This window comes from Schistocerca cancellata, chromosome 3 (genome assembly GCF_023864275.1).
Source record: "Schistocerca cancellata isolate TAMUIC-IGC-003103 chromosome 3, iqSchCanc2.1, whole genome shotgun sequence".
NCBI classification, from domain to species: Eukaryota; Metazoa; Arthropoda; class Insecta; order Orthoptera; family Acrididae; genus Schistocerca; species Schistocerca cancellata.
In genome coordinates, this window is record NC_064628.1 from 366483758 (window position 1) to 366510722 (window position 26965).

At 42.6% G+C, this 26965-nt stretch overlaps 1 protein-coding gene and 1 pseudogene across 1 annotated transcript in view; one reads left to right on the plus strand and one right to left on the minus strand.

Annotated features, from left to right (window-relative positions):
- LOC126176310 (NK1 transcription factor-related protein 1-like) overlaps positions 1-26965 on the plus strand; it is a 292898-nt gene that overhangs the window by 49150 nt on the left and 216783 nt on the right. The gene's annotated exons all lie outside the window — the stretch shown is intronic.
- Positions 23344-23461, minus strand: LOC126177483 (5S ribosomal RNA; annotated as a pseudogene).

The following is a 26965-nucleotide window of genomic DNA, read 5'->3' on the forward strand; positions in this document are numbered from 1 at the left end:
GAGAATTCCAGCAGTCAAGTGATTCAAAAACAGTAATTACACTCGACATATTTTTCTCGGTGGATGCATGGTGTGGATGAAGGAAATGCCGCTGGTGAAACGACGAATAGCGCAGAGAAGGCACGTTTTGTAAAAGGTGTCTACCCTCATTGTGGACAGTTAGCTTTCGTGACTGAGTGGTAGGTAGCACTCGCTATTCACCGGGAATTGATTCATTATAACACACACACAAACACACACACACACACACACACACACACACACACAAACATACAAACACTAAATATCACTTATCATTTTATAAACTAAGGTTTTCTGAGAAAATTCGTTTTCATTCTAAAGTTTAGTTAGGTGTTAAAGTTGATGATGTCGGGGAGGAAGCGGTTGAGGTGTGGAAGTGGGTCAGGGATTTTCTTTGCCTCGTGATGACTGGGTGTTGTGTGATGTCCATAGGTTAGTTAGGTTTAAGTAGTTCTAAGTTCTAGGGGACTGATGACCATAGCTGTTAAGTCCCATAGTGCTCAGAGCCATTTGAACCATTTTGTGGAAGTGGTGTAGGGGGAGAGTACTAGATAATATGTAATTGCACTCAATGGTAGTGGTCTAAGAAAGGTTGGGAATCACTGTTCTAATGTTTACATAATCTTATGTGAAAATCGCAAAGGCAAAATCGTCACGTCACATGAATGAACGTGGTTCTGTAGGAATTGTCATATTGAACAATTTCCGGGTAATCTTCGGAAATCTGGCCTAATTGTCGATGAACCGTATCACGTTACAGTGATGTGAACCGTAACTGCTACAGTACAAAATTGAAACGGTTTCCTTACACACATCAGTCAGTCCTTTTCGGTTTCCATAGTTGCAAATTTCATACAAATATTCCTGTGACATAATGTAGTACGATCACCGAACTACATACCGTTACCAAATTCTGTACAGTAGCCTGTTATGACGCAGTTATTTAAACTAGGTGCATATGCGGTAAAATGATGTGAAATAGTTTTACAGCTAGTGGACGCTGATGTGCCTCCAGCTAGATGCATGAAAAGTGCGAGGGCTATTTTCTTATTTAAGGTCCGACTGGTCGCGTGATTAAAACAGCAGTGAATAGCTGATTAAGTTTTGCTCAGAGGCGTTGCGCAGTGTCTGTGGTGTGTCAGTCATTCGCTTCACGTCATAGTTTTCGTTTCTGATCGTGCAGCGAGCACGTAAAGATGCTTAGAACAATAGAGTGTCCCGCGAAGTGCGAATTACTTGCTGTCATCCTGTTTCTTGTCCACCCCCGGTAGCTGAATGGTCAGCGCGACAGACTGTTAATCCTAAGGGCCTGGGTTCGATTCCCGGCTGGGTCGGAGATATTCTCCACTCGCGGACTGGGTGCTGTGTTGTCCTAATCATCATCATTTCATTCCCATTGACGCGCAAGTCGCTGAAGTGGTTTCAAATCGAAAGGCTTGCACTCGGAAAACGGTCTACGCGACGGGAGCCCTAGTCACACGAAGTTTACACTTTATCCTGTTTCTTCAGTTGAGGGGTCGCGCCTGATTTCATGCAACCCACATAACATAACTCTCTTGCATGATAGCAAAATCTGGAAATGTCACAGGAACCCTGAAGCAGGAGGTACAGACGTTCACAATGCAGGCGGTCAGGGAAGGAAGAAGTGTCAACTGATGTTCAGCGAGTGGATCAAGTTATTCGAGAAAATAGTCTACCAAAGGCAATGCAGAACAAGCGAACAGGAATGTTTCCATCAGGCACTGTCCTTCTTCATGACAATGCTCAGCCGGACAATGCAGCTGTAATAAAAAACAATGCAGCTCAGCATTTTCGATGGGAAGTGTGTGATCACTCTCCACACAGCCATGAATCGCGAGGACAGCATTTTGGTACAGACAACGAGCTCCAGACCAGCGTAGACAATTGGCGGAAAAGAGAGATGGCCGACCTCTATGACGAGGGTATTAGAAACTGGTACAACGCTACGACAGATACTTCAGCCGGAGCGACGAATATGTAGAGAAGTAGCCGGGAGGTGTAGCTAAATGTTGCAAATAAAACGTTTTTGATTTTGACTGTGGTTTCCATTTCGCGACCGATGGGACCATGAAGAAAAAATAACCCTCGCACGTTGGCTGAAAATGCATCCATCATCAAAGTCTTTCTTCATCGGTTCCTTGAACATGCTGTAAGACTAAACGCGAGTAAATTGTCGAATTCGGAACAGTAAATTACAAATAGGCACGAACATCTGCACGAGCCGCAGTGCTATGCACCAAGAGATGTTTTAACTACGGGCAATGTGATAGTAACTAGACGATTCTGAAGCAAATGAACATAGTAATGAGGAAGTTCTCCGCAGAATCCGCTAAGAAAGGAACACACGGAAATCACTGACTATAAGAAGGGACAAGATGGAAGGACGTGTGTTACGATGTCAAGAAATAACTTTCATTGTACTAGAGGGAGCTTAGAGAGTAAAATCTGTAGGGGCGGTCACAAATTGGAACACATCAAACAAATAATTCAGGACGTTCGTTGCAATAGCTACTCTGAGATGAAGAGGTTGACACAAGAGAGGAATTCGTGATTGGTCGCATTAAACCAGTCAGGAGACTGGTGACTCCAAAAACAATACAATGGAAGAAATGTGATACTCTATAGGTTGGAGAAAACGAACTTGGTAACTAGTTGAGAGCAGGATAGGGGCGTCGGCTCGACAAAATTTTTCCAGATGACTACAAGACGGAAAAGTGTTGCTGTGAAGCTACAGTCGTAAGATGACAACCAATCTTCGACGAGCGTGCAGAAGCTACTCTGATATGCGAAAGTGTTGGGGTGTATCTAGCACAGCGGTTTTGTCCGTCTAAGCCGCAGCTGTATTTGTTGAAATAAAAGTCCGTTTGTGTTCTCTGTACAGCAGCAAAAATTAAAACGTGTAGTTTCAAAATTTCAATATTAATAACATTGGATCTTACAGAATTACACGCCAACAGTCTTATGCAATGCTGTTCCTGCAATGAAGCTTATTATCTCAAATAATTAACTTCATTACTGTACTTTCAGCCTATTTTAATACGGTAGTCAAGCCATACCCAATAGAAATCATAGAAAAACCTTGGGTAGAATTTAAAGTTTGACCCTCTGTGACTGTTTAGTTGAAACCATTATCGTCAGCTAATTTAAATAACGACTGCGCTAACTGGCATAAGAGGTATTAGCTGGGGCAAGTGTGAATGCACACACTACCGCGCCACGTCACTGACTGACTACCGTTTTATGGACGTAGCCTCACAATTGTCCATTACCGACCTGTGACTATTTGAAAAATTGTCGTCGATTCGACGTCACCTACCCTGCTCTCAGTCTATTTTCAGTTTGTTGTCGTAAGTTATTCTATAAAAACCGCTACTTATATAGTGAACCGAAAAAAGAACTGCAGACCTTTCGGGCAAGAGAGACTTCCGTTTTTTTTTATTTTATACTTTTTTTGCTATTATAGAGGCAGCTGTATGAATACAAAGACCTCAGCTGGAAAGTCAGTAATATGCAAACAATGGAAAGCCGAAAGATGGAAGGAATATGTAGAGGATGTATGCAAGGTAAATTAAAACTTGAAGGCAAATCATAGAAAGGGAAGAGGACGAAGATGAAGACGAGATGGGAGATAAGATACTGCGAGAACAGTCTGACAGAGCGCTGAAAGCGCCAGAGATGACGACACTACCGAGAACGGCTGATATTCTTGGGAGAAACAGCCATGGTAAAATTATTCAACCTGGTGTGCGAGATATATGAGACAGGGTAAGTGCCCTCAGACTCCAAGAACAATATAATAATTCCAATTCCAAAGAAAGTAGGTGCTGACAGGTGTGAATATTATCGAAGTACCAGTTTAATAAGATATGAAACTTCCTGGCAGATTAAAACTGTGTGCCGGGCCGCGACTCGAACTCGGGACCTTTGCCTTTGGCGGGCTACTGCTCTACCAGGTCCCAAGTTCGAGTCGCGGCCCGGCACACAGTTTTAATCTGCCAGGAAGTTTCATATCAGTGCACACTCCGCTGCAGAGTGAAAATCTCATTCTGTTAATATGATAAGTTTGCAAAAATACTGACACGAGTTATTTACAGAAGAGCAAAAAAGTGGCAGAAACCGATCTCGGGGAAGATCTGTTTGGGTTCCGAAGAAATTTTGGAACATGCGAGGTCGAACTGATCCTGTGACTTATCTTAAAAGATAGGTTACAGGAAGGCAATCGTACACTTATAGCTTTCGTAAATTTAGAGAATGCTTTTGTTCATCTTAGACTGGGAATACGCTCTTGGAAAGTCTGAACGTAGCAGGCATAAACTACAGGGAGCAAAAGGCTATACACAGGGTGTTTCAAAAATGACCGGTATATTTGAAACGGCAATAAAAACTAAACGAGCAGCGATAGAAATACACCGTTTGTTGCAATATGCTTGGGACAACAGTACATTTTCAGGCAGACAAACTTTCGAAATTACAGTAGTTACAATTTTCAACAACAGATGGCGCTGCGATCTGGGAAACTCTATAGTACGATATTTTCCACATATCCACCATGCGTAGCAATAATATGGCGTAGTCTCTGAATGAAATTACCCGAAACCTTTGACAACGTGTCTGGCGGAATGGCTTCACATGCAGATGAGATGTACTGCTTCAGCTGTTCAATTGTTTCTGGATTCTGGCGGTACACCTGGTCTTTCAAGTGTCCCCACAGAAAGAAGTCACAGGGGTTCATGTCTGGCGAATAGGGAGGCCAATCCACGCCGCCTCCTGTATGTTTCGGATAGCCCAAAGCAATCACACGATCATCGAAATATTCATTCAGGAAATTAAAGACGTCGGCCGTGCGATGTGGCCGGGCACCATCTTGCATAAACCACGAGGTGTTCGCAGTGTCGTCTAAGGCAGTTTGTACCGCCACAAATTCACGAAGAATGTCCAGATAGCGTGATGCAGTAATCGTTTCGGATCTGAAAAATGGGCCAATGATTCCTTTGGAAGAAATGGCGGCCCAGACCAGTACTGTTTGAGGATGCAGGGACGATGGGACTGCAACATGGGGCTTTTCGGTTCCCCATATGCACCAGAAAAATCCTCTGTTCTAAGGAATAAACCATGTTGTCTACAGCACACTTGCACGTTGTGAACAGCACACGCTTACAGCAGAAAGACGACGTACAGAATGGCGCACCCACAGACTGCGTTGTCTTCTATATCTTTCACATCACTTGCAGCGCCATCTGTTGTTGAAAATTGTAACTACTGTAATTTCGAAAGTTTGTCCGCCTGAAAATGTACTGTTGTCCCAAGCATATTGCAACAAACGGTGTATTTCTATCGCTGCTCGTTTAGTTTTTATTGCCGTTTCAAATATACCGGTCATTTTTGAAACACCCTGTACAACTTATACAGAAAGCAGACAGCAGTTAAGAGAGTCGAAGGGTATGAAGGGGAAGTAGTGGTTGAGAATCGAGTGAGATTTGTAGCCTATCTCCGATGTTACTGAATGTCCACTCTGAATAAGCAGTGAAGGAAGTCAAAGAACAATTCGGAATACAGTTTACGCGAAGGGAGAAGAAATAAAAACTCTGAGGTTTGCTGATGACACTGTAATGCTATTAGAGACAGTGAAGGATTTGCAAGTGCAGCTGAACGGAACAGCCAGTATCTTCAAAGGACAATATAAAAGTAAAACACGGGTAATGGAACGTAGTCAAATTAAAAGGAACAACGTTGTGGAAATAAGGTTAGGAAATCACAATCTAAAAGTAGTAGATGAACTATTCTCTTTGGGCAGTAAAATACCTGGTGATGGCCGAAGAAGATAGGATATAAAATGTAGACTGGCAATGGCAAGAAAAACATTTGTTTTCTTAATATCGAATACACATTTAAGTGTTTGGAAGTATTTTATGAAGGTATTTTTCTGCGTGCAGCGTTGTAAAGAAGTGGAATGTGGACGCTAAGCAGTTCAAACAGATGGGTACAGAGGCGTTTGAAATGTGGCGCTACAAAGTAATTCTGATGATTAGATGGGTAGATCGCGTAAGTAACGAGGACGTACTGAACATAACTAGGGAAAAAAGAAATTTTTGGCATAACTTGACTAGAAGCAGGGGTTACTTGGTACGACACATCCTAAGACAAGGAGGAATAGTCAGTGTAGTATTAGAGGGAAGTGTGTATAAGGGGGAGGGGGGGGGCATTATAGGGGGAGAGACGAGTACAGTAAGCAAGTACTAATGGATGTGGGTTTCGGTGGTTATTCGGAGATAGAGAGTCTTTCACACAGGATAGACAGCATGGATATCTGCATCAAACTAGTCTTTGGACTGAATACCACAACAACAACAACAACAGGTGGAAGGTTAGAGATGTTGTGACAATCATCACAGTTTGTTCTGGTCTACGGAGAAGATTTTGTTTGAGAGTGCAGAGCACATGAGATAATGGGCTATATTACCAGTAAAAGCTTTTTGGATGACGAAGGTCTACAGGACGTCGTCATGACATGACTCAGTCACTACAAGACAGCGTGATACGAAGAAGGACAGCTTAAACTGGTATCGAGTTACGACAGACGCCAGTTCACGGTGACTGTGTGGACGATAGGGAACTTCATATGAAATAGTTCGTTATATTTGACCTGGCCTGGCGATCTTTATTAGTCTTAGAGAACCTTTCTCGGCAAATTCTGGAGATTGAACCTTGGTCTCAATATCCTGACCGTTGACCCAAGTATTGTCACCAGTTACCATCATTCTCTCAAGGAACATCTCATTCTCATTTGCGCCATCCAAAAGCTCTTCATAGATTGCGAGGCTAAGGTCTTTCTGGTCTTGACTCATGAGTCGTGGGACGAATTTGGCGGCAACATGATGCAGTCCAAGATGCTGTGTCAGGATTTCACGACAATGTTCAAATGAAATGTTACTTTCTTCTGCAATCTCTTAGATAGTCAGACTTTGATTGGCATGCACAATATAGTAGACGTTCCTGATATGAGCATCGCCGGGGGACGTCGAAGGGCATCCTGAATGAGGGTCATCTTTAACTTCCCTGCGGCCATTTTTAAAGAGTGAGGACCATTAGCAATAACGAGTACGGTTTAAGCACTCACCACCGTATGCTTCCTGCATCGTTTCGTGTGTCTCTTTAAAGGTTTTCTTGAGTTTCACGCAAAATTTAATGCAGACTCGTGGCTACTCTGACTGTGCCATCTCGAAATTCGCAAACTGTGCGACACAGCGTTCTACTCAGTACTTTCTTCTTTTAGTGTTCAACCCTGAGCTTGGTTTGCAGCAGAGCACCATTGCTCTCTTCTGTCTGTCTTCCTCTTCATTTCAACGTACATCCAACGTCATTCATGATCTGTTGCATGTATGATATCCTTGGTCGCCCCCGCCGATTCCTTCCCTCAATAGCTCCTTCTGTTATTGTTCCAATGATGTTGTTGTATCGTAGGATTTGTCCTACAAGTTTGTCTCTTCTTGTTTGGATGTGCCTCCACAGAGATCTGGTGTCCTGTCCTCTTCTAAGGACCTCTTAATTTGTTACTTTGTCTCTCCAGTTGATCTTCATCTTTCTATGGCACCACATCTCCAGGGCCTCTAGCCGTCTTCTCTATTCTCTTCCAATTGTCCAGGTTTCTCATCGGTATGGGGCCACACTCCAAACGAAACCTTTCATGATACGTTTCCTTATTTTCAGACTGATGTTCTTGGTGGTGAGTAATTTCCTTCCCCGATGAAATGCAATTTTGGCCTTTCGTATTCTGGTCGAAATTTCTTTCCAGCTTCTACCATCTCTTGTGATTTTGCTTACCAGGTAACTAAATTCCTCTATCACTTCCAGCTCCTCTCTTCCAATTCTCATTCTCAGAGGTTCATATTCTGCTCCTGTACTGCATATCATCACTTCAGTGTTTTTCTTGTTAATTCTCATTCCATATTGATTGCATACAATTTTTTCCATTGTTCTGAGGACTTCCTCTAGATCTTCTTCTGTCTCCGTGAGTATAGCAATATTACCTGCATAGCGTAGCATGTCTATCTTCTGCCCCTTAATTTTGATCCCCACCTCAGTAGTTTCTTGAACTTGGTCTATAGCTTCCTGGATGTAAGCACTGAATATAAGAGGAGAGAGAGCACATCCTTGCCTCACCCCTTTTCTAATATTTGCTTCTTGTTCCCGGTGACAGTTCCTAATCACTGCCACCACATTCTTATAGAAACTGAGTATCACATGGATGTCTTTGTACTTTATCAGACTTTTCCTCAGAACTTTGAACATCTCTTGCCAGATAACGTTATCAAATGCCTTTTCCATGTCTACAAAGGCAAAATATGTTGGTTTATTTTCTGTAATTGCTTTTCGATAACGAGTCTCAGTGCCAGAATCGCCTATCTTGTTCCCAATCCCCTTCTGAAAGCAAACTGATCTTCACTCAGCATATCCCCCATCTTCTCTTCAAGTCTCTTCAGAACTATTTTCATGAAAATTTTTGATACATGCGAGAGTAGGCTTAGAGTTCGGTACTGTTCGCATTTTGAAGCTGCTGCCTTCTTTGGTACAGGAACAATGATACATTTCTGGAAGTCTGTCGGTATCTCTCCTGTGTTATAGATGTACCTAATAAGTTTAAGCAGCATCATTTTCATGCTGTCACCAGCATTCTTTATTAGTTCTGCAGGTATGTCATCAATACCCGTTGCGTTGTTGTCCCGTAGTTCTTTTAGAGCTCTGTCAAATTCTTCTTGCAGAATGTCATCTCCTTTGTCATGTGTCTACTTGCTCTTCTCTTCCTATTACTTCCTGCGAAAGAGGTGTTCCGGCGTACATGTCCTCTATGTATTCTTTCCATCTCTTCACTATGTCTTCACCAAACAGCATTTTCCCCTCTTTATTTTCTATTGTGCCTGAGAGTGTTGTTTTATATTTGTTAAAAAATTGATTTGCTGTTCTGTATGCTGAATCAGTTCTTCCGATATCCATATTTTCTGCCACTTCTCTGCACATTTCTTCAAGAAAATTTTCTTTTGCTTTCCTAGCTTCTCTGTTAACTAAATTCCTTAGTCTTCAGTATTCAGCTTTTCCTTGTTCATTAGTTGCATGTTTGTATAATTTCCTGTTTTCTATAAGCTCAATATCTGCTGTAATCCATTTCCTCTGGTTTTTGGGTTCAGTTCTTTCAACTACTCAGTAGAGCACTGATCAATAGCTAACATTCATACAACAATGAAACTTCCGGCAGGTACACGTTAAACCCAGGCGTGTGCAGGGGTGCCAACCGCATTTCCATCCAACGGACCGCACCATTAGCGCGAAATTACGAATGTTTCGGAAGTTTTTGAATATACCTCGTATATACTCTACTCGGCACATCACGTTGTTACAGTGTACTCGTATAAGGGCACTGAACGAACTTCGTGATATTCCGAGTCGTGAGAGAGGTCGCGGTTTCAGAGAGCGACGCGATATCGACCAGAAGCGGTGGACGCCCCGCACATCTCCCTCCAGTGTACCGTTTCCCGCAGGCTGTGAAAACCGTTTACTTCCTGCCCGAAGAAGAAAACAAAGAGAGCGCGATAATTGCCGCGCCCGTTACCCGATAATTTGCGGTGCCTGTCGAGCTTTCTTAATATCTCTAATTGAACCGCCCCCGCATTGTGTGCAGGGGCCATTCCCAGCTAATGTTCTGATTCACGTCGCGGCCGGCCCGCCCGCCTTTCGTTTCTGGGCGATCCGCGTGGCCGCGGGAACAAGCCATTGTCAATATGCTAATGGCCGCGGAGGGAGAGAGAGCCCGCCGGCCTACGTAGCTCCCAGCGGCGCGGCGGCTATCGATTCGCGACGGAACCCGCACGGCGCCCATTGTCCGGGCCGTCCTAATCCAATTGGGGCACTCGCTTCGTGTCGCGCGTTCGTGTCCGACTGTTCTGCCAGGGGAATGTTGTTGCTCTAGGTAGCGGCAGCCGACTGAGGCGGTAGCAAGTAAGATATGTGTGGTGTCACCGCCAGACACCACACTTGCTAGGTGGTAGCATTTCAATCGACCGCGATCCGTTAGTATACGTCGGACCCGCGTATCGCCGCTATCAGTGATTGCAGACCGAGTGACGTCACACAGCAGGTCTAGTCTAGAGAGACTCCCTAGCACTCACCCCAGTTGTACAGACGACTTTGTCAGCGATGGTTCACTGTCTACATGCGCTCTCATTTCAGAGACGACAGTTTAGCAGAGCCTTCAGCTACGTCATTTGCTACGACCTAGCAAGGCGCCATATTCAGTTACTCTAATCTGAACAGATAATATTGTGAATCACGTACCATCAAGAGCGACGTTCATCGTTATTGGATTAAAGTTAAGTATCAAACTAATTACGTCCGCTTTCTGAATTCTCATTCCTTGTCATGTTCCAGACCTCACATCAATATAGTCCTTCCCTCCTCACGCCAGCCTGGGTGAGCTAAAACGCGTGCATTTCGGCCTCTTCTAGTAACACAACAATATGTACCTCTGCAGTTTCGTTGGCATCTTAGGTAGAAGCATAGATTTCCACAATGTTTTAAAATTCTGCAGTTACGTAACAACTATATTTGTCAATGTATTTCAAGTAAAAAAATAACGTTTCTTTCCTCTTTTCCGATAGCAAAGAGATGGCACTGAAGTGTAAATAACAATACTTATGGAGGAACATAGACGTATCAAACAGTGAAATACAGAATATTGACGTTCCATGATAATATTAGATGTAGAAGGAGAAGAAATGGGAGATACGATACTGCGTGAAGAGTTTGACAGAGCACTGAAAGACCTGAGTCCAAACAAGGCCCCGGGAGTAGACAACATTCCATTAGAATTACCGACGACCTTGGGAGAGCCAGTCCTGACAAAACTCTACCATCTGGTGAGCAAGATGTTTGAGACAGGCGAAATACCCTAAGATTTCAAGAAGAATATAATAATTCAAATCCCAAAGAAAGCAGGTGTTGACAGATGTGAAAATTACCGAACTACCAGTTTAATAAATCACAGCTGCAAAATACTAACACGAATTCTTTACAGGCGAATGGAAAAACTGGTAGAAGCCGACCTCGGGGAAGATCAGTTTGGATTCCGTAGAAATATTGGAACACGTGAGGAAATACTGACCTTACGACTTATCCTAGAAGAAAGATTAGGGAAAGGCAAACCTTCGTTTCTAGCATTTGTAGACTTAGAGTAAGCTTTTGACAATGTTGACTGGAATACTCTCTTTCAAATTCTAAAGGTGGAAGGGGTAAAATACAGGGAGCGAAAGGCTATTTACAATTTCTACAGAAACCAGATTGCAGTTATAAGAGTCGAGGGGCATGAAAGGGAAGCTGTGGTTGGGAAGGGAGTGAGACAGGGTTGTAGCCTATCCCCGATGTTATTCAATCTGTATATTGAGCAAGCAGTAAAGGAAACAAAAGAAAAATTCGGAGTAGATATTAAAATCCACGGAGAAGAAATATAAACGTTGAGGTTCGCCGATGATCTTGTAATTCTATCAGAGACAGCAAAGGACTTGGAAAAGCAGTTGAACGGAACGGACAGTGTCTTGAAATGAGGGTATAAGATGAACATCAACAAAAGCAAAATGAGGATAATGGAATGTAGTCGAATTAAGTCAGGTGATGCTGAGGGAATTAGATTAGGAAATGAGACACTTAAAGTAGTAAAGGAGTTTTGCTATTTGGGGAGCAAAATAACTGATGATGGTCGAAGTAGAGAAGATATAAAATGTGGACTGACAATGGCAAGGAAAGCGTTTCTGAAGAAGAGAAATTTGTTAACATCGAGTATAGATTTAAGTGTTAGGAAGTCGTTTCTGAAAGTATTTGTATGGAGTGTAGCAATGCATGGAAGTGAAACATGGACGATAAATAGTTTGAACAAGAAGAGAATAGAAACTTTCGAAATGTGGTGCTACAGAAGAATGCTGAAGATTAGATGGATAGATCACATAACTAATGATGAAGTATTGAATAGAATTGGGAAGAAGAGGAGTTTGTGGCACAAATTGACAAAAAGAAGGGACCGGTTAGTAGGACACGTTCTGACACATCAAGGGATCACAAATTTAGCATTGGAGGGCAGCGTGGAGGGTAAACATCGTAGAGGGAGACCAAGAGATGAATACACTAGGCAGATTCAGAAGGATGTAGGTTGCAGTAAGTGCTGGGAGATGAAGAAGCTTGCACAGGATAGGGTAGCATGGAGAGCTGCATCAAACCAGTCTCAGGACTGAAGACCACAACAACAACAACATTTTGATGTAAACCGGCTTACGCCTTTTTAGGTATCGTAAGACAATTGCAGACTGAAAAAGTAATAATCAGTAGTTCTGCTTTCAAGCTGACTGGGTCGCGATGGTAAAGGTCACACAAAGTCAAGATATGACTCTAATGCTCACATGACGTGTTTCGGAATTATCCATCATCAAATAGCTACAAAAAATCTAATGCAAAAATATTTTCTAAACCTTATTAACGGATTCCACTTTCATTGAAAACGCCTGGCAGTAATTACAATACAGGGTGTTTCAAAATGAATATACCGGTTTTAAGGCGTTGTAGCACTTATTACGTTCAACTTACAATTGTATATAATACTCCAAATGAAAGAGCAACTCAAACAGTCCTGTTTGTAAACCTGTGCGCAATGGGAATGGCAAAAAGTGACTGAGGAACGTGTTGAACAAGTGCGAGTCTTTCACGCTTAACCCCAAGAAATATCCCCGCGGAAAATTTATGGGCCTTTCTTTTTCGGTGAATCAACTGTAACTGATGTTTCTTACCTTGATGTGCTACAGGTATGGCCCGTGCCTCAATGGAAAGAAGTTGAACAACACATCTTTATTTGGTTGCAATAAAGTGCGCCGCCTCACTGCCATAACTCACTATGCGACTGGTGGATAGGGCGCAAGGGGTCAGTCGACATAGCATTTTATGCATGATCTCCACGTTCACACACGATCTGACGCGATCACGTGTATGTTGAAACGTCCTCTTAGAAAAAATTAAAAATAACGGTGTTGGAAAACCTCTTACGTTATCTGATTTTCAAACAGCTGAGCAAAAGTGAACGTACTCAGACATTTCTCTCTTTACTTATTCTGATCATCACTAAACTGACACGCAATATTTTTAGCGTAACGCAATCTGACTTTCAATAATCCCCACAAAAGAATGGCCCTGACTATCAATAACCTATACCTTTCATGAATCACCTCACAAAAATCTTCGTTACTCGAACTACTGCAATACAGCGAGCGCCAGTACTGCCAGCTAAATAAAGGATTCTAACTACTGAAGGCACTAACTACTAATAGGCGTAGTTAGCAAATGAAAGATTTTCGTAGAGAACAAACAATGTATTTACCTTAAATATATTTAAAAGTCTATATATATATATATATATATATATATATATATATATATATATATATATATATAAATTAATGAGCATCTTTACAAATTTCCTTTTTCTGGCGGACACACGTCCAGATCATCCGCTTATAGCAACCTCTCAAAACTCTGGCATCTCTCTCTGCACATCCACCACTGCTGGCGGCTCACTTCCAACTGCACAACGCTACGTGCTGTCCACATTCAAATGCCCAACACAACACAAGCCAATATTCCAATAATGAGTCCAACCAGTCACAGACTGCACACGTCACAGTCAGTGATTTTCATACAGAGCGCTACGTGGCGTTACCAGCATAAAAACTTGAACATCCTACTCGCAATGTGCCTCCGATAACAGCTGATCTATCCAACTTTAGAAACAGTGTTGTTGCAACAGTTGCTCCTGACACACTGATCAATGTTACGGAACAACTCGCCTATCGTCTCGATGTGTGATCGGTGTTCACACTGAATAATTGTAAGAAAAACCGTTTGTGTTTCTCTTTCATTTGGGGTATTATTTATATTTGGAATGTGAATGTGATATATACTACAAAGCCTTAAAAACCATATATTCCTTTTGAAACACCCACTACATCTCCCAAGAAGACATTACTGCACGTAGATATAGCGTTTCCATTCACAGACTACTGACATAATTCTGTAGAGTGTGGACCGAAAAGACAGTTTTCCCAGCAGGTGTCATTACAAAATGAACAGTGGCACCAAGGCGCATCAACTACTGTACATTTATTGTACCTTGCGTCTGATAGTTGTAAACCATCTTACTATAAAAGAAATATTGTCTTTATACAAATGGTAATGACATTACAGTGACAAATGGTTACAAAAATTATTTGTTAAAATCGAGACTATTACGTCGTCAAAGACTAGAATCATAACAACTGTGCGATACGACAAGCGAAATGAAATTAAACTATACAATAACAGTTCAAAATATGCCACAAATTAAAATAGAGGTAGTGAGAAAGGGGAAGGAGAATACAATATTTTCGTTAAAAACTAGGATAGCCCGCTCGTCAGACTCAAATCCGGTACAAAAAAGTGCCAAATACTTTACCATCATCACAAAATATCAAATTTGTAAGCATAAGAAGCAAGTATAGATGTCGTTAAAATTTATTCTTTATTGACACTAGAATTACAATTTCATTAAATAATATTAACAAGCGTTGTCTTTTTATTCAAAAAATATACTTGTCATTAGTAGCTTGCATGTCAAAGAACTGATAATTAATGAATCTGTATTTGAAGCCAAGGGTTCACTAACAACAGTCTGCCAGAAACAGAAAAGGGAAAATTAAATACCCTGTGTAAGCTAGATGCAAGAGTTAGTAAAATGGAAAGATCATCAGATTTAACTACAAAACATCAATAACAATAAATATAGCTCTAGAAATACGAAACCAAAACAACAAACCACAATGGTGAAACCAGACTGCTTAACAATAATCTATAAACTGGAAAGGAGATACCAGTAAAACTGATTATTATAAAAATAATTGGTGAAATACAAACTACAGATGGTTGTAAAATGTGAACTATTAAAGAGGTCTACAAAATCCAAAGAAGGTACCAGAATCATTGGCCCACTGTAGGTAAAAAGTCTTTGGAAACCTCTACCGGATGGGTGATAACTAATGAAACAAATAATCCTGTATTTCTGGAATAAATCAACGATGGTATGGATTACAGAAGTATGTCAAGAACTACAAACGTAGAATATCAAGGAACCCGTATTATTAGAAAGAAACCTATTAAGCAATCAAGTATTTAACTCAGAAGGCTTTCAAAAGAGAAACAGGTAAGGAATCAGCAATAATATGCATAGAAAAAAGGAAAAAAGGAATGGGGAGAAGATGTAGGAGAACTCCTAAAATTGGAAAACAGCAAACAAAGAAGAGGAATTGATGTTTTTACGTGATTCTGGTTGCTCAATGCGAAGAGAAATATAAATTTTTAATGAGCTAAATTTATAGGTATAATAGAGGCCGCTGCCTATCTTAAAATTAGCACTACTTCCAAAAAGTAATGCTCAGTTATCGTTCGAAATATGACACTCGTCACTGTATTCTATTTCCTGTTGCCACACATGTGTCAAACATAGTCTGGGACTTAAAACAAAAGTTGGTCGCTCAGAGTAGCTTCAGAAATGTTAGAAAACAATTGGCCCCTTGTCGCATTGCAGTCGAATGTGGATACTTCTGCGTGGACGAACGGTGGGTCTGTAGCCGAATATGGCTGAAATAGTGCCGCTAGACACTGCTAGACCCAGGCGAAAGGTTTACGTCATTTTCTTGTTTAATGTTTAAATGCCTCATTATTATTCAAAACCTCTGATGCCAATAGGTAACAGTATATGATAATTCAGACTTGCACTTGTGATTGCCTCACATCCGATATTCCAGTTTATGCCTCCTTTTAAGCTATTCCCAACTAATTACAAATCATCGTGTGTGGAAAACTGAGGTCACGTTTCAGCTTTTCGACGCTGTATAATGACATTGCTATCCTCAGTGAAAGTGGAAAAGCAATGCAGGTTCTGTTGAATGGATGAACAGTGTAATGAGTACAGAATATGGATTTAGAGTATACCGAAGAAAGAAGAAAGTAATGAGAAGTAGCAGAAATGAGAAAAAAGAGAAACTTAACAGCATAATTGGTGATCACGAAGTAGAGGAAGTTAAGGAATTCTGCTACCAGGGCAGCAATATAATCCATGGCGGACGGAGCAAGGAGGACACCAAAAGTAGACTAGCACTGTCGAAAAGAGCATTGCTGACCAAGAGAAGTCATTCTCAAACATGCGCCTCAATTTTAGGAAGAAATTTCTGAGAAGATACGTCTGGAGCACAGCATTGAATGGTAGTGAAACGCGGATCGTGGGAAAACCGGAACAGAAGAGAACCGAAGCATTTGAGATGTGGTGCTACAGACGAATGTTGAAAATTCAATGGACTGATAAGGAATGAGAAAGCTCTCCGCAGGATCAGCGAGGAATGGAATATATGGAAAACACTGACAGGAACAAGGACACGATGATAGGACATCTGTTACGACATAAGGAAATAGCTTCCATGGTACTAAAAGTGGCTATGGAGTGTAAAAGCTGTAGAAGAAGACAGAGACTGGAATGCATCCAGCAAATAATTGAGGTGAAAAGGAAAAAAAAATCACCAACGTTCGAACGTAGAATCTACCTGAACATTTCAAACAGACTTTACGGATATTTTGGGACGTATAGGATTGCAGGTCCAATATCCGAAAACTTCAACCGTTGCTTCATTTGTGGATGAAGGGCGCCAATCGTATTCCAGTGCATGTTTCATATAGGAAACGTTACATAGATATGCATGCTTTTAATTTAGTCGTACCTGTGACGTCTCTGGTACGATGTGCTGCAAGACGATCCCACAACTGATGTTTTGTAAAGCGCATTTGATCTAGATTCAGAAGAAATATGTAGTACCTGTTCGAGACTATCTTGGATATCTCTTTAGAAAAGTCGCCATACTTACTTCTTTGTATATGCAATCAAACAAAAAATCTATAGAAATAGCACCCAGTAGTCTTTGTGAGTATTCATCTTGATTCCAGTGACCCAGTCATGACCCAGCCATCATCTAAGTTCCACAAGAGCTCCAGCGTTCTACACTCCTGCTGTCAACAAAATTCCTTCCAGGCTAAGTAAAACCGTATTTTTCAGAAAGTCTTTGAATAGGAACCTTGTAATCAGCTGAATAGAACAATGAGTTCAGTTTATCATTTGGGTCTATGCTGTAACAGAAATATTTTCGGATAAACAATATTGAAAATGCTTCTCAAGAAAGGACTGTGACTTCCCGTCCGACCACCGAAATGAGGTCCTGAAAGCATCAGACAATATTTTGTTCGCAGTTACAAATCAGCCAAATATTTATTAGTACTCGGTTCTGTAATTGCTACGATACATTATGTACCTCCTGAAAGAAACAGCCACTACTTGAAAATGTGTGTCAGATAAATTTCAGGAAGCATTTCGACACAAGCTGTCCAGATCCTATTTCAAACAGGCCAAAACATGTGTTCTTCGCGTTCATTTTCACTGAAACAGGATCCGAATTATAGTGACGGTGCGGCAGCTGTGGTGACAGGAAGGGCCCCACTGGAAGTAGCAGAGCCTTCGATTTTCCGAGTCGTCCAAAACTTGTGGCGAAAGCGTTGCGTGTCCGCTCGACTGCTCCGAAGCAGAATGTCACTGGCGTGCACGCCACCTGAGCCGCCGCGACATCTGCTTCGACCGTAGGCTTGCCTTCCGCGTCTGTTTTCAAGCATTTCGTGGGCACTGTGCTTCACCCGCTCCTACACAAGATATTTTCACGCTTGTCCCTGCTGGTAGGAAAACTGAGAGACAGGTGACAGTTCTTTAAACTGTGGGGGAAGTCTACGACTATTAACCTTCGGCTGAGAAATACTTATAACGAAATTAAACTTATTGGAATGAAGCGTCGTATTAAATGAAACTTCGTCGTGTGACTATTATTTATTTACCAGGGGAAAATTGCTCCTATCGGAGCACAAGAAAGGAAGATATTCTATCGCTCGAGCCTTGTCCCGCAGTTACGCAGAGTCAGCCATCGACAATCGAATTTGGCATGTTAATGGTGAATGGGTGGCCGGATGCCCATCCTGCCGCCACCCCGTATCCCCATGACAGAATTAGTTTACCCCAACTGTCTGCATCGAGTGTAACGCATGGAATAGTGCGAAAGTGTTCAGATGTCTGCGAGCCTTGTAACTGTGGCGAAACATGGGGACCAGCCCGCTATTCACCTAGCAGGATGTGGAAAACCGCCTAAAAACCACATCCAGGCTGGCCGGCTTATCGGCCCTCGTCGTTAATCCGCCGGGCGGATTCGATCCGGGGCCGGCGCGCCTTCCCGAGTCCAGGAAGCAGCGTGTTAGCGCTCTCGGCTACCCTGGCGGGTACAAAAAAGGTAGGTATGCTACTCTTTATTAAAAGACTCTGATCGAAAGTTGGGTACTAACTGACTCATTCCACTGTCCTCAGCGCTTTTAAAATTTTTCGCAAAAATATTGGCATGTGACACATTCGCGCTGTTTTTAACAAGCAACTCACCTCTCACTCCCACAAGCTGCCCTATTTGTAACGCTCTCACACCCACTAGCCCATCGCTGTAAGTCTCTCATAACCATCCACTCCTAATTACTCATTCTCATCCACTCATTCAGCCCTCTTAATTGTCATTATGTCTTTGTCGCTCTTCGCCTGTCTCACAGCCACGGTCGCCTTCGTTCTGTCCTCCTACTGCTATCTCATCTCACTGTCATTGTCTTCCTCTCGTTCTCTCTTATTGTCACTATTCCATTCATTCCTTCCCACTGCTCCTGTCTCTTCTCACACTCTACCTCATTGTCATTGCCATACGCTCTGTCTCTCTTCATCACTAGTTCTCACCCACGTCCACTTTCTCTTTCTCTGTAGTCCTCACCCATTGACACAGTCTCCTTTAGTCTTTTCCTAGCACTGTTCTGCCATTGTCTGCTACATTCCACTGTCACGGTTCCTCTTGTTTTCCTCGCACCGCCTTTGTCTCCTTCGCTTTTACTGCCTCACAACCACTGTCTACTATCTGCCAACATTTATTACTACTCCTCCTTTTATTCCCCTGGCACTGTCTCTTTTCTCTGCACAAAAAAGCGCGGATATATTCGCATACCAGTATTTTCGAAATTTCTTAAAGGTGCTGTGGAAGGCAGAATGAGACCGCTGGTATCCCACTTTTCAGTCAGAGTCTTTTAAGAAAGAGCAGCATGTTCGCCTATTTTGTGCTCCAACAGGAGTCTTTTTACCCTGGTTCCCTTCTTTTCTCTGTCACAGAAAATTATCAAGTTTGTTCGAGACGGAATCTTACGAGTATATCGGAAAAACTACAGCCATTTACTATAATATCAGTCTTGGAATCCGCAGCTGGAGTTTGGTCCGCTGCTGACGGCGAAAAAAGGTTCGAAGGCTTTTTTGGATTTCCTCAGGAACTGCCCATGAATTTACGCAACTGCATCATTCATTCATTCACACATTCGGGGGTATACCTGTCAGTTTAATTAAATCATAGGTTTGTCACAGATATACTCGTCGTCAATCAATTTATATTTAATTTTGAAGTGCATATTTTATGTGTATGAGTAAGGTAACTTTGAACCTCTGCATCTTGGAAAGGAATAAAGATATTAAAAATTTTTAAAGGTAGTTCGAGATCGGGGTGATAGGAATATATCGCAAAAACTACAGCTATCGTTTGGTTTTTCGACCGTTGATGACGGCGAATATATAGTTTTTGGGGTTTTCCGAGGAACCGTCCGGTGGACAACATCAAGTGCAAAGACAACCAAACGATTTTCTCCACTTGCCTAAGCAGGAGGAACTATGTAATAGTCGTAGTTTGACCCTCTACCATAGGACAGTGAAACTAAGACGATCCGTCTGTTGGGTATACAAATAGTCCATAGCCCAAATGCTATCCGAAACACTTGATCCCACCTTTTTACAACCAATAGAAACCGAGGTGTGAGAATCAGAAAATCCCTGTTTTATGTGCGGAGTTTTGGAATATCTGCGTAAGCATGCTTTCGCATGCACAACGATTCATTATATCTGCATGTACAGATCTGAATCTTTAATATACTTACAGTTTAAATAAGGAATGAAATATGAATTCGTGCACTTTTTTTTGTTAAGCAATCTAATAACTGCGTCAATGATCGAGTTATGAGTACAAATCTGTTAGCCTTCTAGCACACATGCATGTTTTGCAGGGTGTGCATGCAGCTGTAGTAGATTTCCGTGGACTGTCAAACAACTGTGAGTTGTTCCGAACCAATCGGCCATACTTCCTCCTATTCAGTTATTTGCTTCCTGAGTGTGTCTATCTCTTCATCGTTTGCTCAAAAATTGCGAATGTTAGTGAAGTGTTCCCTGATAGAGGTCTCGAGTGCCCTGCTTTGTCGGTAGCTTAATCGAATCCATTCGTGCGGCCAAACTGCAATCTATAGCAACGGAAATGTTTCCAGCGTTCTGTTTTAGTACAAAGAAAGCAATGATAATTATAGATTTTAACGTTCCGTCGGCGCTGGGATCAGATGCGGAGCCGATTATCTTATTGACAAGGGTGGTTCAGAAAATGGGCAGAGAACCGTTTCCACAGTGGCCAGAACGGAGTTAACGCTATTACAGTATGCTTGCATAGGGATCTGAAAGACGATCAGCCCGAATGCGAAGACAATGTCTTGAGCACTGCGCCATCTCGATCATCTTGCTGAGGTAATAAGTTGTGATGACAGATACAGTCTGATTACTGTAGACCGCTTGAAATATTACACAGGCAGTATTTAAATCATGAACGGTAATCAACGCCAAGTATTAGAGTAATTTCCTGATACTGATTACTTTAGCTTGTTGTAACCTTGATTGCGCTGGTGCGTGAGAGCTAAAGCTTCAAAAACGTTTTTATCGCCTACGTACCGATCGGCACAAAATTTTTGAAACAACGTTTCTTCGAAATGAATAACCTAACTTTTTATTTTCCGCTAACTCTTTTCGGTCATACATCATGAGGCAGTTTACACACGTATAATCCCGTATCTACGATGACGCTTGTGTTTAAATGATGATTTAAAAAAATTGACTACCTTCTATAGTCCTACTGGACTCGACTATAAGGATCCCAAGACCAATATTAGATTCATCGTCCTCGGTTTTCTCGTATGTCAGCAGGTTCTTTGTGCCTCCATTTCTGACGGTCTACTGCTTCGTTCACAATGGTATTGTACGTGCTGCCGCCCAGCACATCATACACGATCTGTTATCTCTTCTTCCTTCGCCATCTGCTTCTTTCCACATATGTCCTATCCGGTTTACTTTCTTGTTATTGCGCTCTCATTTTTCACCCTAACCTTCCAACTGTTTTTTTGTATTTTTATTTAAAGCTCTTCACGTGCTCCGTTTCTCCATTCAGTATTATCTCTATTATTTTATTTCTTTTAGTGCCATACTTTTTGTTTTCCTGGTACTGATTTTTAGTCTTTCCTTTGGCTCCACTATTTCCTGCAAGTCTTTTTCACTCATTACGAAAGAAGAGTCGTGTCACCTTCTTCAACACTATACTCTGCTTCTTCCAATTTTTACCCCCTGCCATGGAAAAGGTAATGTTCGATCATATTCTCTGAACACAAATTGAAAATAATAGGAGATTTATCTTATTCCCTTTTTCCAGTTCGTTCTGGTTGGTACTCCTATATTAATTGAGGGCAAGGCCAGGATGATTACTTCGGCGTTCTGTTGCAGTCCCAGCTTGTGGTCTCATCATAGATGAAATCTGTCGCTCTACATCACTTACTAGTCAATGAAACCTCCATATAATTTCAGTATTCCTCCACTGTGGATACTTATCTGACTGTCATTAACAACATTACTACTTATAAGCTGACTTGTCAACTTACCTTTCTGTTTTACAGCCCACGAAGAGGCTCGAGCTTCCAGTGCATGTTCCTTAATTTTTCTCTGTTGTGAGCTACTTATATGTTCCTCAATTTTTCTCTGTTCTGAGCTACTATGCTCATCTTCGGATCCTCATTCGTTTTCATTCTTCTGCATCTTTTGCGTATCGTTTCCTACAATAATACAAACAATATTAAGAGAGTGTTTAGCAAACCTGCGCATACAAGGTAGGCAAAGACGGGTGATATATGATGTCTACTTGAACTATTAGGAAACAATAAAGAAACGAGGAATACAACAGAAGTGCTCGGATAAAAAAGAGCGTATGCCAGGCGTACAGTCTTGCTCGTATAGTGTGTAACAAGTATATCTCGGAAACAACTAAAGAAATAAAACTGATGGCTCAGAAGCGGTAATAAATTTCAGAGAATTAGGATACCAATGACAGAATTTGCTGATGACATGGCTGTGAAATAAGGATGAATTCCAGGGTCAGGTGAATGGACTGAAAATTGTGCTGAGCATAACTACAGATGGATGATTTTTAAAGAAAAACGGATGTACTGAGGCAGTAATGACGTCAGCTACAAACTTAATATGAAAACAAGAGATGAAAAGAACGAATTACTTTACCTAAGCAGCAAAGACGAAGCAAGAATATAAAAAGGTGAATATCGTAGCAAAGAGAACATTCCTCCTCCAAAATAAGTCTACTAGTAGTAAACGTAGGCCTTCAAGTGAGGAAGAAATTTCTTAGTACGTCTGCAGCACAGAATGTATGGAAATGAATCACGGGTTGTTGTGAAAACTGGTTGGCTGGTTGATTTGGGGAGGGGACCAAACAGCGAGGTCATCAGTCCCATCGGATTACGGAGAGATGGGTAAGGAAGTCGGCCGCGCCCTTTCGAAGGAACCATCCCGGCATTTGCCTGAAGCGATTTACGGAAATCACGGAAACCTAAATCAGGATGGCCGGACGCGGGTCGTCCTCCCGAATGCGAGTGAAAATTGGAATGAAGCCAAACGAAAGGTTTCAACTGAGGTATCAAATATGGATGATGATAATTACATGTAGTAATAATATAATAAATGAAGAGATTATCTACAGAATGAGCGATGAAATGAAACTAAACTAAACTAAACTCCTCCCGAACAGGCCATGTAGGCCCAACGGTACTGACCGGCCGCCGTGTCATCCTCAGCTCACAGGTGTCACTGGATGCGGATATGAAGGGGCATGTGGTCAGCACACCGCTCTCCCGGCCGTATGTCAGTTTCCGAGGCGGAACCGCTACTTCTCAATCAAGTAGCTCCTCAGTTTGCCTCACAAGGGCTGAGTGCACCCTGCTTGCCAACAGCGCTAGGCAGACCGGATGATCACCCATCCAAGTGCTAGCCCAGCCCTACAGCGCTTAACTTCGGTGATCTGACGGGAACCGGTGTTACCACGGCGGCAAGGCAGTTGGCTCAGCGATGAAATGAGTATGTGGAAAACAGAGATTAGAATATACACTATGTGATGAAAAGAATACGGGCTCCTACGGTCTGCCACAGCACACAGCTTGATTCATCACTCGAAATCACTAGCTTCCAGTCATTCAGTGGCCAGTGACAGCGTTTTTACATCACGTCAACATCCCTTAACACTAACTATAGTGATGTGTGGCAGCCTAAAGATTGTACCCCGTTCTTTTGAACTCCCTAAGTCATTGTGCTAGCTGCATTGATAACAGCACTTTGGAACTCACAAGTGAACCCTTCCTCTAATTTTATGCGGTTTTTCAACCACTCTCTGCAATGCTCTACGGTCCCTATCCGTCAGTACAAAAGGTCTGCCTGCTCTTGGTGCAGCTGTGATTGTTCTTTTGCGTCTATACTTCGCAATCGGATCACCAACAGTCGGTCTGGGCAGCGTTAGAAGGGTTGAAGTGTTCCGGATAGATTTGTAACTCAGGTGACATACAATATCTAGCGCACGTTCGAAGTCAATAAGCTTTCTGCTGTTACTGTCCTCTGCTGACACCACAATATTTCCCGCATCCTCTTATACTGGCGGGTCCGACTCTCATGACGTCTAGTAGTCAATTCCGCATTACATAGTGGTGTCTGGATACTTCTGAGCAGACAGTGTATGCAACAAGTAATTGATGACATCGGCTGTAAGTCCTATTGTCAGACGGACGAGATTAGCCAAAGAGAGAAAAAGGAGAAAGCAGCACAGAAACAGCCAGGAGAAAATAAAAGCGAGATGTTGACAGAGAGTAACGCCGCATACCCTGTCGGGAAAAAAAATCGCAATACCGACAACGAGTTGTACGACATCAACGGAAGTTGGCGGAGGTGTTTCTATATCAAAAAGATGATGTCTATTCAGACTTCGCAGCAGTCGCCTGAAAGCGGCGCTAGTGGAGCCACTATGAGGCTGCAAATCAGGTTTGCTTTCAATGCACGGTGTCGGTTACCTTTCAGATTGGACGAGGTGAGTTGATCTTAGTCACGAATACCTTTAAGATGATAAAGACGCCATTACCAACACCTCACAGAGTTTGAACGAGGTCATGCAACAGGGATACGAGAAGCTGGATGTTCCTTCTGCGATACTGCAGAAAGAGTTGGCTGGAATGTAGCCACTGCACACGACTGCTGGAAGTAGCGGTCACGAGACTGTACGCTCGCAAGTTGACTGGGCTACTGACGGACGCATAGCATTACCGAGAGGGAAGAACACTGTGTTCGGCGTATGGCTCTGCCGCACCGTACAGCATCTGCAGCAGTAGTCTGAGCAGCAGCCGGCCCCACGGTGATACAACGGACTGTTACAAATCGGTTGCTTCAAGGACAACTCCAAGCCAAACGCTCAGCAGCGTGCATGCCGCTGACCCAAAACCACGAGTTCAGTGGTGTCAAGCGAGAGCTCACTGGAGAACAGCGTGGAAGTCTGTTGTGTTTCGCGATGAAAGCCGGTTCTGCCTCGGTGCCAGTGAGGGCCGTGTGTTTGTTAGAAGGAAGTCAGTTGTGGACGTGCTACGAACCTGTCTGTGTGCTAGACACATGCACACATGGACCTACACATGGAATTATGGTCTCAGGTTTGATTTCGTATGAGAGCATGGGTACTCTAGTGTTTATCCTACGCACTCTAACTAGAAGATACGTACGTCAGTCTTATCATTCTGATGGGTCTGAGCACTATGGGACGTAACATCTGAGGTCATCAGTGCCCTAGAACTTAGAACTACTTAAACCTAACTAAGCTAACGACATCACACACATTCATGCCCGAGGCAGGATTCGAACCTGCGACCGTAGCAGCACCGCGGTTCCGCACTGAAGCGCCTAGAACCGCTCGGCCACTGTGGCCGGCTGTGATTCTGACTGTTGTGCTGCCATTCATGAGTAGCATTCCAGGGGAGTTTTCCAACAGGTTACCTCTCGCTCACAAAGCGCTACTGTAATCTAAAATGCTCTACGGAGTGTCAACATATTGCCTTGGCCTGCTCGATTACTACATCTGTCTCCAATCGGACACATACAGGACGTCATCGGACGACAACTCCAGTGACATCCACAAACTACATTCACCCCCTTTCACCCCCTCCCCACCTCCCTCTAACCCCCCCCCCCCCCGCTCCCTCCACTGTATTGGCGCAACAGGCTCTTACACTGGTTATTGATGCACCAGAACTTCACATTTGCAATGACGTATCTTGCGCTTATATTAACCTGTGATCTTGCAATGTTAATCAGTTAAATAAGTTACCTAGACAAATATATTGCCAAAATTTCATAACGAGACAATTTTTTTGATAGCGCGATTTTTGTGCCATCAGTGTATTCTTGCAGTGTAGTGTTAAATAATGGTATTTCCGTATAAAATATAGAACATGGAGGAAAGCCCAGCAATCGATCCACTGACGGTGTGGATATATCCAGATTCATTTGTTTCTTAAAGAGCCCACAGCCGTCGGAAGCCTGTGACTTTTGACGGCGAGCCTATCTTTGAATTATATCCACTGCACCAATAATGCAAAATGGGAACGCTGCAAGAGCGTGTACTGGATCCAGCCAGACACAAGGAGGAACAAATCTTCATTGTGGCAGGTATCGTCACCGTCTCACATGCCACATGGAAAGGCATAAATTAACAAATAGCAAAAAGAATTACAGTCTCTGCTTCACTGCTTTAGTTTCTTACGTTTTCTTCCATCTTCTATCACGAATGGGTCACTTAGGACCCTGCGAAAGCAACCATCGTTGGCCTTCCTTGCAGGCTAGTATTCATTCATGAACAACGACTGAGCGTGTTAACATCGCTTCGTCCGTCTGTGCCGTTCTCCCTTCTTTCTCAAAGCTCCCTATTTACGTGACTTTCCCGATTTCATCTCGGTCTTGTACATTTACCAACCTAATTCGTCAAGATCTTTTGCTACTTATTTTTGTCAGTTGTGCCACATAATCTTATTTTTGAACGATGTGTGAATCCGTTGGGTTAGTCCGGTTGGGTCCTTTATTTCTATACGTTCTAGGATTTGCATTCTTCATATACGCGATTTTTGGATTTACCTATATATTTCTTGTTGTGGCTTGGCGGGAGAGCCAACACGGTATTATTAGAGGAAGCCGAAAGGCACGCGTTTTAGCGCACGCAGGCGGGCGTGAGGTCTGGAACAGGACAAGGAAATTAGACTGTAGAAAAAAGGACGTAGCTGGTGGAATACTTAACTTTAATCCATTAATGATGAGCGTCGCTCTTGACGATACATGATTACAGTATCAATAGTAACTGGTAATGGCGCCTTGCTAGGTCGTAGCAAATGACGTAGCTGAAGGCTATGCTAACTATCGTCTCGGCAAATGAGAGCGTATTTTGTCAGTGAACCATCGCTAGCAAAGTCGGTTGTACAACTGGGGCGAGTGCTAGGAAGTCTCTCTAGACCTGCCGTGTGGGGGCGCTCGGTCTGCAATCACTGA